Here is an 18,404-nt window from a genome sequence, read left to right on the forward strand (position 1 = left end):
CAGATATCCTAGCTTAATCTATCTAAATTAAATCCTATCTGCCACTCCTTAGCCCATTGGCCGATCTGATCAATATCCCACTGTACTCTGGAATAACCTCCTTCATTGTCCACAATACCTCCAATTTTGGTGTCACCTGCAAATTTACTAAATATACGGCCTCTATTCACATCCAAATCATTTAAATGAATGACGACACAAATCCTGAAAATAATCCATTTCTCTGGGTTTGAATATGCTGTGTAAATCCTGCCCTATGACTCTTTTTACCAGGGAAGGCTGCACATACATCCCGCTGAACTTTGCCCCCTACAAAGCTGGCGGCCGCTGACGTGTCCAGTGAATCATTTCTCCAAATAAAGATGGCGGCGCTCAGTCGGGCCGATTACTCAACGAGGCATTTTCCCGTTTGCTGCAAAAGTTTCAAATTTGTATTTTCCGATGTGTACCAAATGTTTGTAAAACGTCTCAGACCAACACCATTTCCCTCCCGCTTCCTGCTGTTTATTTCTTTCCTTACCGACAGCACTCCGCTCACACACACTCCGAACATCCGCGCCCCAAGAAAGTCTAGTCCCCCCTCATTCACTGATTGGCCGGAGGTCCAACTGCCCCGCCAGGTACTCCAGCTCCTCCCCTTCCTCGACATTGATGTCAGCGGCGGACCAATCACTTCTTCGGTCCAACCTGTCTATGACAACCAGATATCCTAACCTAATCTATCTAAAGTGAATCCTATCCTGTCCTCAGCCCACTAACCCATCTGATCAATATCCCATTGTATTGTGAGATAACCTTCTTCATTGTCCACAATACCAACTGTTGGCTGGAGCTTGCGCACTGCTTCATGGCTTTTGTTGCTGTTTCTCAGTTACAAGAGTGAGGGACAAAGTTAAAAATCACACAACCACCTGATGAAGGACCGGCAAAGTAGTGCTTCCAAATAAACCTGTTGGACAATAACCTGGTGTTCTGTGAATTTTAATTTTGTCCATCCTAATCCAACACCAGCACCTCCAAGTCACGAGTCATGGAGGCATGCATAATATAAGAACCTGAGATCTGGGAAAAGGAGAAGGCCGTCCTGCCCTTCGAGCCTGCTCTACCATTCAATAAGATCATGGCTGATTATTTTGTGGGTGCAGAACCATTTACCCACGTTGTTACCGTATTCCTTAATTAATTATTTCTTTTTTAAAAAAAAAACTAACTCAGCTTTAAAAACGTTTACTGAACGAGCATCAACTACTTCCCTGGGCAATGCATTCCATAGAGGTCAATAAGTTCCTTCTCAATTCAGTCCTAAATTTTCTGCCTCTAATCTTGAGGCGATGCCCTCTTGTCCTAGCTTCGTCTGCCAGTGGAAACATCCTCTCTACTTCTATTTTATCCATTCCATTCATTATTTTATATCTTTCCATTCTTCTGCATTCCAATGAATATAATCCCAATCTACTCAGTCTCTGTTAAGCCAAACCCCTCACCTCCGGAGTCAACATAGTTAACCTCCTCTGCACCCCTTCTAGTGCCAGTACATTCTTGAGCAAGAAAGGAGATAAAAACTGCATGCAGTACTCCAGGTGTGGGGTCACCAGCACCCACTATAGCCCACCTCTGCTTTTAAACACAATCCCTTCAGTCTTCTGAATTTATTGTTGTACCTGGTGACCAACCCTCATACAGAAGGATGTTCAGGTGCCTCTGCATAGCAAATAATGCATTTTTTAAAAATTTAAGTAATAGTCTTTTTACTAATATTACTCCAACCAAAGATATGACTTTACATTTATGTACATAATATTCCACTTGCCAAACCATTGCCCACTCACTCAATGCACCTCTGTTCCTCTGCAAAGTTTCCCAGTCCTCTGCACACTTTGTTCTGCTATTCATCTTAGTGTCATATGCAAACTTTGACACCCTACATGTGGTCCCCAACTCCAAATCATCTGTATCAATTCTAAATAATTGCAGTCCCAACACTGATCCTAGAGGCACGCTACTAGTTACTGATTGCCAGCCAGAATAAGGCTTATTTATCCCCATTCTTTGCTTCCTGTTAGTCAACCAATCTTCTATCCATGCTGATAGTCTATCCCATGCACCCTTATATAATGCAACAGCCACTTGCGTGGCACCTTGTTGAAGGCCTTTTGGAAATCCAGACACACCGCATCCACTGGGTCCCCGTTGTCCACCTTGCTCGAAATGTCTTCTTAGAATTCCAAATGATTTGTCAAGCATGACCTGCCCTTCATGAATCCATGCTCTGTGTGCCCAATGGGACAATTTCTATCGAGATTCCCTGCTATTGTTTCCTTGATAATAGACCAAAGCATCTTTCCAACTACAGAGAATAAACTAACTGGTGTAGAATTCCCTATCTTTTGTCCGCCACCTTTTCTTACAGTCCTTCCTTTTCACTGGAATATGCGTTTGCTGAACATTTCCTAAAATGTCTTTGAAAATCTTTCACTGCTCATTAACTGTCCCACCATAAAATCTTTGTTTCCAGTCTACTTTATCCAGGTTCTCCCTCATTCTATTTTAGTTCCCCATGTTCAAGCACAGGACCAAGGTATTAGATTTTATCTTTATACTCTCCATATGTGTTCTAACTTCAACGTTAGAGTGATCACTTCTTCCAAGATGATCCCTAACTCTGAGGTCATTAATTATTCCTGTCTCATTGCACGGGGGGCCAGATCTTGGATAGTTTGCTCCTTGTCAGTTCCTTTTCATACTGTTCAAAAAAACTATCATGGATACACTTGATGAACTTTTCACGGCTACCCTGACTGAGCTGGTTTGACCAATCTACATGTAGATTCAAATCACCCATAGTAATAGACATGCCATTTTGACAGGCTTGAGTTATTTTTTGTCTATTGCCCATTCCAACGTGACGTTATTATTTGGCCTACACACTGCACCTATCAGTGACTTTCTTGTTAACATTTTGAAAGCATCATTCCTGGTTCTCCTAATGTATGGCAATAAAAACAACTGCTTGCATTGTATGGAATCTTTCGCAATAGCAAATCTCCTAAGGTGCTTCATGGATGATCAAAACATCGATTAAAGAGAATGATTTTAAAATACATCTTAACGGAGGATAGAGAAGTTTAGGGAGGGCATTCCACAGACTTCTGTCCTTGACAGCTCTAAATGTGGAGTGATGCAGGTGGGGTGGGTTGGAAAGGGAATGTGCAAAGGGGAAAACGAGGAGTGCAGGCAGTGCATAAGGTCTTAAGGACAGAGGAGGTTCTGGACTGAGTCTGTCTGTCATAGAGAGTATGGCTGCTTCATGGAGTTTGAAGCACCGCAATGGGCCCATGCATGTCATATTAGTCAAGGATAGTATAACGGTGGCTGAGGGAACTTTTGATGAGGACTTCTCTACTGACGTAGTGTGGGCTGAGGTTAGAAACAGGAGAGGGGAGGTCACATTGCTTGGATTTTTTATAGGCCGCCACAGAGTTCCAGGGAGGCGGAAGAGAGGATTAGAAAAATTACTCTGTGTAGGAGTGAAAGTAACATGGTGGTCATTATGGGGGACTTTAAGTTCCCAAACATTGACTGAAAATGCTATAAGTCAAGTATATCGGATGGATCAGTTTTTGTCCAATGTCTACAGGAGGGTTTCCTGACACAGAATGTCAAAGGCCCGACAAGAGGGGAGGCCACGCTGGATCTGGTGCTTGGTAATGAACCGGACTAGGTGTTTGATTTAGGTGTAGGTGAGCACTTTTGAGAGAGTGATCATAATTCAGTTATGTTTAGTTTAGCGATGGAAAGTGATAGGTACATGCCACAGGTGAAGAATTATCGATGGGGCAGTGGCAATTATAATGCAATTCAGCAAGAATTAGGATGCATAGAATGGCGTAGCAAAATGCAGTGGATGGAGACAATGGAAATGTGGAGCTGGTTTAAGGAACAGATATTGCGTGTCCTTGATAGGTATGTCCCTGTCAGGCAGGGAGGAAGTGATAAGGGAAGGGAACTGTGGTTTACCACAGAAATTGCATCTCTTGTTAAGAAGAAGTAGGAGGCTTATGTGTTGATGAGGCAAATGGTACAGATGAGGCGATGGAGACTTACAGATCAGCTAGGAAGGATTTAAAGAGAGTTAAGAAGAGCAAAGAGAGGACACGAGCAGTCTTTAGCGAGTAGAGTAAAGGAGAGCCCTAAAGCTTTCTATAGGTATGTGAGGAATAAAGGATAGGGTAGGAATAGGGCCAATCAAGGACAGAAGTGGGAAGTTGAGTGTGGACACTGTGGAAATTGGAGAGGTGCTAAACGAATATTTCTCATTGTTTTTCACTCAGGAAAATGAGAATATTGCAGACAATAATGAGGAAGAAGATGTTAGACTAGAAAAGATCGAGGTTAGTTACGAACAGGTGTTATCAATTCTAGAAGGATTGAATGTAGACAATTCCCCTGTGCTGGATGGGATTTATCCGTGGATTTTCTGGGAAGCTAGGGAGAAGATAGCAAATACTTCGGCTTTGATATTGAGTCCTCATTGCCTACAGGTTCAGTACCAGGGGACTGGATGATTGCAAATGTTATGCCCTTGATCAAGAAGGGCAGTAGAGATGACCCAGGTAATTATACACCAGTGAGCCTTACTTCTGTTGTAGGAAAGGTTTTGGAAAGGATTATAAGAGACACTATTTGTAATCATCTGGCAAACAACAATATGATTTCAGATCGTCAATATGGTTTCGTCAAGGGCAGGTCGTCTCTCACAAACTTCACTGAGTATTTTTGAGATGGTGACCAAGCATATAGATGAGGGTAGGGCAGTTGACGTGGTATACATGGACTTCAGTAAAGCTCAGATACTTCAGATAAGCTTCCAAATGGTAGGCTCTTAGATAAAATGCAGCGACATGGAATTGAGTGTGATTTAGCAGTTTGGATTAGAAACTGGCTTTCTGAAAGAAGGCAGCGAGTGGTGGATGATGGAAAATAATCAGCCTCCAGTGCAGTTATTAGTGGTGTGCCACAAGCGTCTGTTTTGGGACCACTGCTGTTTGTAATTTTTTATGAAAGTCTTAGATGCAGGCATAGGTGGATGGATTGGTAAATTTGCAGATGACACGAAAGTCAGTGGAGTAGTGGACAGTGTGGAAGAATATTACAGGTTGCCGGGGGACTTGGATAAACTGCAGAATTGGGCTGAAGTGTGGCAAATGGAGTTCAATGCAGCTAAATGTGAGGTGATGCACTTTGTGAAGAATAACAGGAAGGCAGAGTACTGGGTCAATGGAAACATTCTTGGTAATGTAGATGTGCAGAGGGATGTTGGAGTCCACGTACATCGATGCCTGAAAGTTGCCACCCAAGTGTACAGTACTGTTAAGGTGGCATACAGTGTGTTCGGTTTTATTCGTAGATGGATTGAGTTCTGGAACCACAATATCATGCTGCAACTATACAAAACACTGGGGCGGCCATATTTGGAATATTGTGTGCAGTTCTGGTGCACATATTTCGGGAAGAATGTGGAAACATTGGAAGAGGTGCAGAAGAGATTTACCAGGATGTTGTGTGGTCTGGAGGGAAGGTCTTATGAGGAAAGGTTGAGCAATTTGAACGTGTTCTCATTGGCAAGAAGGTGGCTAATAGAGGATTTGATAGAGACATACAAGGTGATCAGAGGCTTAAATAGGATAGACAGTGAAAGACGTTTTTCCTAGGATGATGACATCAGTGTGTATGAGGGGGCATAACTACAAATTGAGGGGTGATAGATTTAAGACAGATGTCAGAGGCAGGTTCTTTACTCAGAGACTGGTTCGGGCGTGGAATCCACTACCTACTAATGTAGTTAACTCAGCCACGTTAGTGAGATTTAAACAGTCCTTTAGATAAGCACATGGGTGATTTCAGGATAGTGTAGGGGGACGAGCTGAGAATAGTTCACAGGTCGGCGCAACATCAAGGACTGAAGGGCCTGTTCTGCGCTGTGTTGTTCTCTGGCTATTGTGCTACAAGAGATTTTTACTGTCTTAAGCAGAGTGATGGATCTTGTATTGTGAGCTTACGAAGTGTCACTGATCTCAACCAAACATGTACGAGGTAGCGAATGCTGTCTGACCTGCTGTGCTTTTCCAGCAACACATTTTTCACCTCAGAAGGTGTGAGGTTGCAGACTGAGTTGTACAGAGTATGATTCTGCTGCTGCTGAAGGCCCATTGCACCTCATAGATGCATCATAATTTGTTGCTCAATCTGTTTAATGCCTGTCCCAGTAGAAACCCATATCATGGTGAGGTGGGTCTGCAAAATGTAAAGGTAGCCCTTGTTCCCCATAAGGACTGTGCAGTGACCATTCTTACCGGTATATGAAATGTAGAAGTGTATCTGCAGCAGGCAGATCGGTGATGATGTGGTCAATTATATGTTTCCCTTTTACTGATGCCCCCATAACCTGCCGCAGAGCAGTCTAGCAGCTACAGGATCCAGCATCAATGCTGAGCACTGTATTCACTATATGCCAAGAACTGCCCCGTCAGCCTGGCTATGTCCTGTCAGTGGGACAGAACCTACCAGAGAGGGTGTTGAAGTTGCCAGTGACATAGTCCTGTTCACAGAATCCTGCTTTACAGACAATATCTGACTGTTTTTTTGATTAGTTCGTGGGAAATATGCAACAGGTCACTTTTACATTTTGTATAATGAAGTGTTAATATCAATCTGTTTCTTACATATTTTAAAATAACCCAAACATCAATATTTTTCAATTGAAAACAATTGAAGTGAACAATAATTGAAATACCAGAGCGCACACTTGACTATTACACAATTCAGTGACTGTAGGAAACAGCCGATTCATGTTCAGATCAGTGCACACACCATCTTGCAGGCAGCAAAGCTGTTGGAAATGACTTTGAGGAAGAGCCTGAATTCAGACACAGTGTTACTGGCCCTCACCATGACCTCCAAAACACTGACCATCTCCAAAATCTGTCCAGAGTGGTTCCAAACTGGAGCTGGGCAGTTACTCACGCAATAGACTGGTGAGAGACATACCTGAACAACGAGGAGAGGTGTGGGGGGCAGACTGGTCAATGGACTAGCACATGGTGCAGTTCAACATTTTTAACAACGACCTGTAAACAGCCATGTCTTGCAAGTGTATCCTTTCTGGTGTGCCACCTAAACTCTGTAATTCTGCACCTTGGACCCGATCCTGAATGAAGGTGTTATAAAGGTGATGGACTCATGCAGCACATGGCATCTTACATTGAATCCCTCATAAACCATATCCAGTGTATGTTAGCCCCACAATGTCAGTATCCATACAGAATTGTGCAGCTACATTGATGGCCAGTATGATCCCACCCAACGACCTTGTGTGTGACTTGAGCTGGAAATCTCTGTGTGCATGGTTGCAGCATTGTTCTAACCATTAACAGCAATGTCTCTTTACTGAAGGTCTGACATCCTTTCATAATAACAACTTTTAAATTGTCCAAAAAGCACAAAGTCCACCCATGTATTCAGTTCACTTTTGTAACGACAATATGATGATAACAGTGTCCAACTCACAGTAAGGAGCATTGAAATGATGAGTCTCATTACCACACCCAAGACCAAATTATGATTAAGTACAAGGACTTTGAAAATATACATTTATTTTCCCTTTTATTAATATTGTGAACTCATAGTCGACTCTTCTGCTCCTCAGTGACTACATTAATGGCTATGCTATTTTTTCAGAACACTTTTTGACTCTGATCTCCAGCATCTGCAGTCCTCACTTTCTCCCTGCTAACATTCAGTCATGATCATTTTCATGGCAACAATATCACTGCGTGTTTAAACAAGTTAAAGTCAGATTTGGGTACATTTTCAATTGCTTCTGTCTATCTCAGAGCTCAGTAATATGGGATGTGAATGGCAGTGTCTGTGTGATGCTCGGTATGTAGGTCATGCCTCCGAGAGACTGACAGATTGTTTAAAACAGCACATCCCTTCAGCTGTTTACAGCAAACAGGTTACTGCCTAGACACTAACAGCCTGAGCTCACAAAACCCAAAGTACAGTGTCCAACATTGGGCAGGTCTGGACAACATTTTCATTTCATTTATTCATGAAATATGATTGGGCCAGTATTTATTGTCCATCCCTTGTTGCCCTTGAGAAGTTGAGGGTGATTTGCCACATTGAATCACTGCAGTCGATGTGCTGTAATTAGACTAACAATATTTTGAGGATCTGACTAGAAATGTTGATGAGGGTCGAGCTGTGGAGATGGTGTATATAGACTTCAGCAAGGCATTTGATAAGGTTCCCCATGGTAGGCTCATTCAGAAGGTCAGGAGGAATGGGATATGGGGAACTTAGCTGTCTGGATACAGAATTAGCTGGCCAACAGCAGACAGCGAGTGGTAGTAGAAGGAAAATATTCTGCCTGGAAGTTAGTGGGTGTTCCACAGGGCTCTGTCCTTGGGCCTCTATTGTTTGTAATTTTTATTAAAGACTTGGGTGAGGGGATTGAAGAATGGGTCAGCAAGATTGCAGATGACACAAAGGTTGCAGGTGTCGTTAACAGTATAGAGGGCTGTAGTAGGCTGCAGCAGGACATTGATAGGATGCAGAGACGGGCTGAGAGGTGGCAGATGGACTTCAACCTGGATAAATGCGAGGTGATGCATTTTGGAAGTTCGAATTTGAAAGCTGAGTGCAGGATTAAGGATAGGATTCTTGGCAGTGTGGAGGAACAGAGGGATCTTGCTGTGCAGGTACATAGATCCCTTAAAATGGCCACTCAAGTGGACAGGATGTTAAGAAAGCACATGGTGTTTTGGCTTTCATTAACGGGGGATTGAGTTTAAGAGTCGTGAAATCTTGTTGCAGCTCTATAAACTTTGGTTAGACCGCACTTGGAATATTACGTCCAGTTCTGGTTGCCCTATTAGAGGAAAGATCTGGATGCTTTGGAGAGGGTTCAGAGGAGGTTTACCAGGATGCTTCCTGGACTGGAGGGTTAATCTTATGAAGAGAGGTTGACTGTGCTTGGACTCGTTTCATTAGAGAAAAGCAGGAGGAGAGGGGATTTAATTGAAGTCTACAAGATAATGAGAGGCATAGATAGGGTCGATAGCCAGAGACTATTTAAAAGGGCAGAATTGGCTAATACGAGTGGTCATATTTTTAAGCTGGGTGGAGAAAAGTATAGAGGGGATGTCAGAGGCGGGTTCTTTACACAGAAAGTTGTGACAGCATGGAATGCATTGCCAGCAGTAGTTGTGGAAGCAGGGTCATTGGGGACATTTATGAGACTGCTGGACATGCATACGGGTGCATACATGAGGATCAATGGTCGGCACAACATTGTGGGTTGAAGGGCTTGTTCTGTGCTGTACTGTTCTATGTTCTAATACCATTGGGGGAACCTTGAAGTAGTGACACTGAAGGAATGGCAATATACTTCCCAATCAGGATGGTGGTTGGCTTGGAACGGAAAGCGAACATGATGATAATCCCATGTATCTGTTTCTCTTGTCCTTCTTGACGGTCATGGTTTCAGAGGTACGTTGTAAGAAGCCTTGTTAAATTTCTGCAGAGCACCGTGTAGATGGCAGGTATTGATGCTCCTGAGTGTCAGTGGTTGAGGGGTGAAGCTGCATTCACAGGGAAAATGGGGAGGGGGAGGGTATTTCATCGCACACACATTCAATGTGTGTATTATAGATGGTGTACAGGCTTTTGGAAATCATGAGGTCTGTTATTTCTGCAGGATTCCTAGCCCTTGAGATATTCTTGTAGCCAATTAATTTATATGCGTCAAAGTGTGACGCTGAAAAAGCACAACAGGTCAGGCAGCATCTGAGGTTCAGGAGAGTCGACGTTTTAGCATAAGGCCTTTACAGGAATGGGTAATGAAAATATACGGTCAGTCCAGTTCTGGTTAACGGTAATCCCCAAGATATTGGTCTTTGGGAGTTCAGTGATGGTGGTGAAATTGAACGTTAGAGGATATTATTCCATTTTGAATTATTAGAGGTAATCGTTGTCTGGCATGTGTGCAATGTTCACTGTTAAACACAAGATTTCCAGGTCCTTGTTGCGTTTGGATAAGGATTGCTTTAGCATCAGAGTAAATCACTAATAGTGGTTAATGTTGTCCAATCATTGGCAAACAATCCCAGTTGTGACTTCACTTGAGTAGGGACGGTCATTTATGAAGAAGTTGAAAATTATTGGACCTACGGCAGAAAGTGCTTTTCCAGCTCACTGATTCTGTCCCTCTCTCTGAGCTAGGAAGCTGGCTTCTAGTTCCACCTGCTCCAAAGGTGTTTAACAACATATCTGAATGGAATAATATTACAATACCTACCCCATGGAGCTGAGTGATGACTTGGTTAGTTGGACAGCTGATTTGTAATGCTGACTAATACTAACAGTGTGGGTTCAATTCCTGCACTGACTGAGGTGTATGATAAGGGCTGTCCTACTCAAGCTCTCCCTCACTTGAGGCATGATGACTCTCCAATTAATCTACCACCAGTCGTCTCTGTCTAACGAGAGAGCAGCCCAATCATCCTGTCGGGGTATGGTGCCCTACCTTTCCATTTCTGATCTACAGGCTTACCCAGAAACCCCTCCCTTGGGGAACTGCAGCAGAGCTAATATGATTGCTCTCCACCAACCCCAGCCACCTTCATTTGTACCAGGTATAACGTCTGCCAATGCAGACGATTCCCATTTGCTCCAGGTTTACCGTGAATCCTGGATACGACATTTGGTCAAATGCAGTTATGATCATGTTAAAAGCGAAGTCACTGTCACCTCACCTCTCGAATTCAGCTTTGTGTTTTCTTGTTGTAAATCGTTTAGCTGAAGACTGCCAACTGGAGGAGACTAAAGTTGATCTTCCCATCGATATTTCTGTCTGAACATTGTTATTCAAGTTTCAGCCTTAGTTTTCCTATTATTTTGCTGGGCTCTTCAGTCTTTGAGGAAGGTAGTATTTGTGTATCCTCCTCCTCCGGTGAGTTGTGTGATTGTCCACCACCACTCACCCAGACTGTGTGGGAGAGGATTGCAGAGATGAGTCCTGATTCATCTGTGTATCATTTTCTATTTATACCATGTGGTAAGTAAGTTGCCCAATTTAGTAACTTCATCTCATTCTGAGGTGTATTTGGTGCTACTATAGGCAGGCCCTCCTGTATTCTCCATTTAACAAGGCTGTATCACTGGCTTGATGGTCAGGATAAAGTGGAGGATACACCAGGCAGTGATCGTGAAACTTATGCTGGAGTATAATTCTGCTGCTGTTGGTAATATCCCTGTTTAGCACTGTGATGGTATCACATATATACAGGGGTCTTCATGATGTAAAAGTGGAACTTTGTCTCCAGAAATACTGTGTGCGGTAGTTCGCCATTCCCAATACGGTCATCGAACAATGTGTCTGCAGCCGGTAGGTTGGTGAGGATGAGGTCAAGTATGTTTCTACCTGTCAGTCGTTCCCCCTGACCCTGTGCAGACGCAGTGAAGCAGTTATGTCCTTTTGGACCCGACCACCTCGATCAGTAATGCTGCTGCTGAGCCCCTCTTGGTGTTGGGTTTGAAATGGCCCACCCAGTAAACATTCTCCAGCTCTGTCACTCTCTCAGTGCATCCACCAAGTGTTGTTCAATGTAGAGGGACACTGATCCACCAGCTCAGGCAGTGGAGTCATCAGGAGGTTTCCGTGTCAGTGTTTGATCTGACACCGTGAGGCTGAGGGAGGGGAGTCAGCAGGAGGTTTCTGTGTCAGTGTTTGATCTGACACCGTGAGGCTGAGGGAGGGGAGTCAGCAGGGGATTTCCGTGTCAGTGTTTGATCTGACCCCGTGAGGCTGAGGGAGGGGAGTCAGCAGGAGGTTTCCGTGTCAGGCTTTGATATGACCCCATGAGGTTTTGTCATGTCACATTGTTGCTTGACTGTCTGGAGGACATCTCTCTCAATTCTGGCATAAGCTCCAAGGCATTAGGAAGGAGGAGTTTGCACGGTCTACAGTGCCTTTTATTTTTATTACAGTCAGCAGAAGGGCCTCTCCTGTGTGGATGACACTGACTCCTTGGCTCTCGTGATTTGACACTCCAAGGTCTCACTCCTTAAAATACTCTCTGTCCCTTGTCTGCCCATTCATCAACCAATCTATCACTGTAAATATCTGCAGAACCTTCCTCCTCACTATCTCTTTAAACTCCTCCAAACTCTATACCCCTCCCTATCTCTGTAACGTCGTCCAAATCCTACACCCCTCACTATCTCACTAAGCATCTCCAAACCCTACATTCCTCCCTATCTCTCTAACCTCCTCCATCATCTATATATCACCCTTTATCTATGACTTACTTCAGCCCCTACAAACCCTACATATCTGTCCAAGCTGCTCTCCCATATACCCTGTCGCTGTAACCTTGTCCAGCCACTCCCCGCTCCCGACCTTTGTAAACCTTATCCAACCACTAGACTCTCATGATCTTCGTAACCTCCTCCAGCATTTCCATATCGCCCCATAATTCTGGCATTCTCTAGTAACTCTACCTTTTCTATTGGATATAACCTCCAAAACTACGTTTCGTTTTGTGAGGGAAAGGTATAGGTACATGCCACAGGGCAAGAGTTATCAATGGGGGAAGGGCAATTGTAACACGATTAAGCAGAGCTTATGATGCATAGAACAGGAGGCAAAATGAAGGGGATGGGGATAATCGAAATGTGAAGCTGGTTTAAAGAACAGACATCGCGTGTCCTTAAATAGCTTGCCCCTATCAGGCAGGGAGGAAGTGATAATGTAAGGGAACCGTGGTTTACTACAGAAATTACATCTATTGTTAAGAAGAAGAAGGAGGCTTATGTGACGATGAGACGATGGAGAGTTACAGATTAGCTAGGAAGGATTTAAAGAGAGACTGAAGAAGTGTAAAGAGAGGACATGAGTCATTTTTCGCAGGTCAGATAAAGGAGAATCTTAAAGCTTTGTATAGGTACATTAGGAGGAAAAGGATAACTAGGGCAGGAATAGAGCCAGTCAAAGACAGAAGTGGGAAGTTGAGTGTGGATTCTGTGGAGATCAGATAGGTGTTAAACGAACATTTCTCATTGGTTTTCACTCAGGGAAAGGAGAATATTATAGAGACGAATGAGATGCGAGATATTTGACGAGAAAGGATCGAGGTTGGTAAGGAAGAGGTGTTATCAATTCGAGAAGGAGTGGAAGCGAAAATGTCTCCGGTGTCGGGTGGGATTTATTCGAGCTTCTTCTGGGGCGCTAGGAAGAAGTTGTTGGAGCCTTTGGCTTTGATATTTGAGACTTCATTGTCTACAAGTTTAGTACCAGAGGACTGGAGGATTGCAAATGTTTGCCCATGTTAAAGAAGGGCAGTACAGATGACCAAGGCAGTTGATAGAGGAATACAATGTGATCAGAAGATTAGATAGGGGAGACAGTTAAAGCCTTTTTCCTCAGATGATGACATGAGCTTGTACGAACGGGCATAGCTACAAATTGAGGGGTGACAAGTTTAAGACTGATGTCAGAGGCAGGTTCATTCCTCAGAGAGTGGTAAGAGTGTGGTATGCCTTGCCTGCCAATGTACTTAACTCAGCCACGTTAGGGGGATTTATACAATCCTTGGATAAGCACATGGATGATGATGGAACAGTGTCGGGGGATTGGCTTAGATTAGTTCACAGGTCAGTGCAACATCGAGGGCAAAAGGCATGTTCTGCGCTGTATTGTTCTCTGTTCTATAAACCCTTACATCTTCCCAACTTCACTAACTACACGCAGTCACTACAGCCCTCTTCATCTCTGCACCTCCTCCACCCACTTCATTATTCTCTATCTCCGTAAATTCCTCCAGCCGCTCTAACCCTCCCTACCTCTGTGAACTTCATTGATCATCGATGGTCTTCCTGACCTCTGTCTCCTCCTCCAGCCTCTCCACACCTCTCTGTCGCTGACATTCTCCAACATATAAACATATTCTTATCTGCATAACCTCTACCAACACATATATCTTCCAGCCCTCCAACCCTACTGATATCTGTAATCTCCTGCAGTATCTTCAGTCCTTCCTATCATTGTGGATTCCTTCATCACATATCCTTCCATATCTCTGGTCCCACTCTAACAATTACATACTACCCTCTTGCTATAAACTTCACAAGCTCCTCCATATATCCCTGCCTTTGGAAACACTTACAGCCCCGACAGCCTTCTCTAATTTTGTAAAGTCTTCCAGCACATACACCCATCCGTATCTCGGTAATCTCTCTGTTCTATTGCAGCTTCCATCCATCTGTAATACCCTCCTGAACCTATACCTCCATATCACTGTAACTTTATCTAACCCAAAGCTCTTCCATATCTCTGTGAACGTTTCTCTATATTCATTGACATGCATCCACAATCTTTGAGATGGCGAATACTAAATATTCTGAGACCCATGGAGGGATATAATTTTACATCATCTTAGTCCCAGATAAGTTGCCCCTTATCCTGAGATCCTGTCATCATGTTTTGGGTTCCCAGACCCACAGAAATGATTTATCAGCATCGGCCCTATAAAGCACTTTCCACTCAGAAGCTTTTGCTCCTCAAACAAATCACTTCTCCATTTCCAGACTCAAAAATATCCATTAAATCTATTCACAATTGCAGCAAGGGACACACAGATGCAAAACAGTGAAACATTTGTGTATTATTCATTGATAGGTATCAGACATTGCTGGCTGGGCCATCATTTATTGCCCATACACTGTTGTTCTGGACAAGGTGGCTGTGTGCTGCCCATGCAGCAGGGTCACCCACAATAATGTTAGGGAATGAAAGACAGGATATTCATCAAGTGAAACCCGCGAGACTGAGATATATTTCCCAGTCAAGATGGTCATTGACTTTATGTGCAACTTTCAGGGTCAGTGTTTCCGTTGATCTGTTGCCCTTGCTACTTCAGATGATCAAGGCTTGAAAGGTGCTGTCGAATGGACTTTGATAAATGTCTGCAATGTACCTTGTATCTGGAACACACTGCCTCCATTGAGGGTTGATAGTGGAAATAGTGAATGTTGTGGATGTTGTGGCAATTGAGCTGGACTACACATGTACCCTTTCTTATACAGGGGCAGCATAGCTGTTCTAGGTATGGTCTTAGCTACTTTTTGGCAATACGACTTCAATTTGTTACAATCAGTGACTCCATTTAATTTAATTGAACAATTATCTGCTGAAATGAGTTTGTAATTGGCTGCAAGGTCGCCATGCCATTGCCACATGGAACACAATACGATCAGGACAGGATGTGTTTTTGAGCGCTTTGCGTCTGTTCCATAATTTAAGGAGATTATAACTGATTTAAGGAGATTATAACATAACTCCTTTTACCTGCTTTTGGCCCAAATCGGTCACGACCCTTCCTTCGCAAAAGCGTTTCTATCTCAGGTATACAGGTGTAAACAAAGAACGAAACAATACCAACCAAAACAGGGAACAAGATGGGTGTTGAATGGATAAGTGTCAACTCAGTGTTGACGACAGAAGGCTGTAGAGGGACAATTTGAATGATGGATAATGTCCTTCACTCATTGCCTTTACTTCTGTTGCGAATAGTTTCTTCAACAAAGACAGTTCTTCTGCTTTTCAAAGTAAGAAATAGATTGTGTTTGGCATGTGTCAAGCAGGTTGCATAGTAAAAGTGGGAAATTGAGTGGAGGTAATAATGCTCACTTGAAGGGCCAGTGAGAACATTATGGGCCTCCTTCACTCGAACAAAACTATAATTATGAATGTACTCGGATGGATTAAGTATTCATGAAAAGACAGGAAACAGAGTGAAGAAATTACAGTTAATTTTTGTGTGGAAATGCGTGCTGTGAGGAAGATGTAAATATTTATGAAAATTGAACGGGCCTCCACATGGGCAAGGTCATTGCAAATGACATATGATGCAGAAACGTGAAGTTATCCACTTTATTGGAGAAATTAATAGACATTATATTTCATAAATTGTGAAACATTGAAAAGTACAGATATAAATAAAACCCAAAGTGTCCTTGTCTATACGCTGCTGACATCTAACTTACAGGTGCAGCAGGCTATTTGGAAAGACAGTGGAATGAGAACCTTTATTGACAGTGAATGTAAGCACAAAGGCAGAGACGTCTTGCTTCAGTTGAATTGAAGCTTAGTCAGACTGCACCCGGAGGACTCTGTGCAGTTTTGGTTCTTTCTCTCAGTAAATATTTTAATGCCATAGAGAGAGGAAAAAGAAGGTTCAACAGGCTTCTACCAAGGACAATGCTATCAAAGGTGTCCATGAGAAACTTGGCCTGTGTTCCCCAGTGTTTCAAGTAATGAACATTATTTTCCTTGGAAGTTACAGAATACTGATTACATTCCTGCTTCTAAATAATTTCTGGCTATTTGTGTACCATTTATAAATTCAGTTGTATTCCGAACTGTGTCTCACTCCAATGGGAGACAAGTTGTTGTTCTCACAAACACAGGAATAGTAGCAGACCGGATACCATAAGCCATAGGGGCAGTAATATTTCCAGCAGTTCTGCCTTTCAGGTTCAATGATGTTTGTTCTGATAGTACTCAACTCCACTTTCCTGCACTTTCCCGTCACCTATGATTCACTGGCTAAATAAAAATATATCTCTCAGCCTTGAAGATATTTTCAAAATCTTCTGTAATTGTTTCCCTCAATGATGTGAGACTTGGTCGTCTTTACTTCCGTTGTTTATTTCTAGCGCAGTTTGTTGAAACGAAATTAGTTGCCGACCTCTCCATCGCTCCTCCACTCTGTTCAAAAGCACATTAGATAAATAAAGCTCAGAGCCTGTTAGTTTCTCCCTTTCCTTTCATATTAATTTAAGATACAGCTCACTGATCTGGGGATTTGTCCAGTTTTTACTCTGGCAAAACTTCCAGTTCTTCCTTCCGGTCGCTATCAATCTATTAAAGGGTCACACAGTCACCCTCCATGAATCCAGCAACGCCTTCGCCCAAGTGAAGACGGATATGAAATACGTGTTTCACGTATTTTCTGGCTGTGTGCACAGGCTGCCTCCTTGATCCCTCCTATTCCCCGTTCTTTCCCTTGTTATCCTCTTCCCCGGATATGTGGATGAAATATCTTGGGCTACTTACTAATCTTACCCACTAATGTTTTATCACACCTCCTTTATTCTCTTCTACTGACTTCCTTACCTTCAGCGCTGCACTTTCTACATTCTTATAGGGATTCCATTGATCTGCTCACTTTATAGCTGCTTTAAGTTACACTTTACTTTGTTATTCAGCACCGAATATTTGTAGACGTCGGAGTGTCTCTGGGCTTGTTTTCGTAAAGTTGATCTTAGATTGTAACATATTGGGCCCATACTCTCCCCAATTCCATTTTGAGTATGGACACTCCTCCCTAATCCACGCTATTTGACGACAGTGTTACCGAGAAGTAAATGTCCCCAGACTACTTTGGCCAAATCCTATTTTCTAATAAACTCGGTCTCCCCAATCCAAAAACGTTATATTTTGAAAACGTTTTTTGCCTTTTCCTTAAGGAACTTAAAACATATGATATTATGGTCATTGGTCCTAGGCTTCTCTCCCAATCCTGCCTCGAACATATGACAGGCTTCATTCTCCACAATAAGGCCCAGCAATGCACTATCCCTTGTTGTATCTTCTACATGTTGATATGAGAAGCTCTCAGCAATAAATTTCAACATATTTGTCCCCACTTAAAAGCACATGACTACCCCAATAAATGTTGGATATTGAAAAGCATAAATAGAATTACCTTGGTATTGTTTTATACACGACAGTGATTGGTTTCACAATAGCTCCTGTACTTTCTTCTAACTGGGCGTCTTAATATGACCCTAGCAATGTGTCTATCATCTTTGTATTCCAGTCTCTATCCACGAAGCCTCAATTTGAAGGCCTTTCTACAACATCATCCCTCTTTACTCCAGTAATTGACTCCTTAATCAATAAAACCAAATCATGTCCAGCCTATAGTTCCTGTACTATAGAATATTAAGTTTTCAATCCTGATCTGCATCAAATATCTCTGATGGCAAAAATTTCACTCCATCCAAAACACACCTGCCTATCTCTGTACAGTCCTACAGACCCTACGCACCTCCCAATTTCTGTATTCTAGTCAAGACCCTACACATTTCCCAATCTCTGTATCACCCTCCAGCCCCCTACAACTCTCCCTGTCTTTGGAATCTCGTCCAGCCATAACAACGCTCCCTATCTCTGTAGTCTCCTCCAGTCACTACACACCTCCCTTTCTCCCTAACATTTCTACCCGTCCATCCCAACTGATCTCCAGCATCTTCACCTCTTCCTGTGACTGAGGGTT

The sequence above is a fragment of the Chiloscyllium punctatum genome, chromosome 33, assembly GCF_047496795.1.
Source record: "Chiloscyllium punctatum isolate Juve2018m chromosome 33, sChiPun1.3, whole genome shotgun sequence".
Lineage (NCBI taxonomy): Eukaryota > Metazoa > Chordata > Chondrichthyes > Orectolobiformes > Hemiscylliidae > Chiloscyllium > Chiloscyllium punctatum.